Source organism: Octopus bimaculoides, chromosome 19 (assembly GCF_001194135.2).
Source record: "Octopus bimaculoides isolate UCB-OBI-ISO-001 chromosome 19, ASM119413v2, whole genome shotgun sequence".
NCBI lineage: Eukaryota > Metazoa > Mollusca > Cephalopoda > Octopoda > Octopodidae > Octopus > Octopus bimaculoides.
The window spans coordinates 42,716,434-42,717,467 of NC_068999.1; positions in this window are offsets into that span (position 1 = coordinate 42,716,434).

Genomic DNA, 1,034 nt, shown 5'->3' on the forward strand with positions numbered 1-1,034 from the left:
GTCCCATCTTCGTTGAGCCCTGTGTGGCTAATAAAAGAAATGTATTTCCTTTCCTGAGCGTCCAATAACACTATCCATATCACGTCCTCACTTTGTTGTTTTTTTGTTTTTTTGTTATTGTTTTTTTGAACTTATATATATATATATATGTATACACACACACACAAATATATGTTAATTTCAATCGTATTATATTAAATGTATGCATATATATATGTTATACATACATACATTTAACATAATATAAAATAATATAAATTTGTGTATATATATATATATATATATATATATACAGGTATAAATATATATACAGGTTCTTACTTTCTGCAGAGTAGATTGGAAGAACCTGAAATAAATTGTCCTTCTCAAGAACACAACTTGCTGTCCCATTAAGGAATCGAAACCACGATATTATAGTCGTTAGTCCCAAATCCCACTAACTTCGATGATACACGCCTTCGTACGAGTTTATCATACACTAATATACTAGAAATAGTGTCTCTTGCTTTGCTGTTAGGTGTTTCAACCGATGTACTATTCGACCCTTCTTAGGTAGCTTCCTTTGTAGATAACATTGTCAGTGTTTCAAATCGATTATGGAATCCGAAACTAACAGCTCAAAATTCTTCTAATAAAAGCCCGTTTCGGAATTCTAAGAACGTAATCAGACTCGGCTGACAACGAAAGCAAGTCAAAGGATAGAACAGTCGAAACATATGTTGTTACTGCATTATAAAACCAACGCACTAGTAAAAATATACCTGATTCTTGCACAAGGTCTCCACAGATATTTTGAGGTGGGGAGGAACAGACGATTACGTGGACCCCAATGCTCAAGTGGTGCATTATTGTTTCGATGAAAGGCAGTGTCAACCTCGGCTGGATTTGAGCTCATAACGTAAAGAGCCGGAAAAATGCTTAACGGCATTTTGTCGGGCACAGTAACGATTCTGCTAATTCACAGCATTTGTTACTGCTTCATAATAATAATAATAATAATAATAATAATAATAATAATAATAATAATAATAATA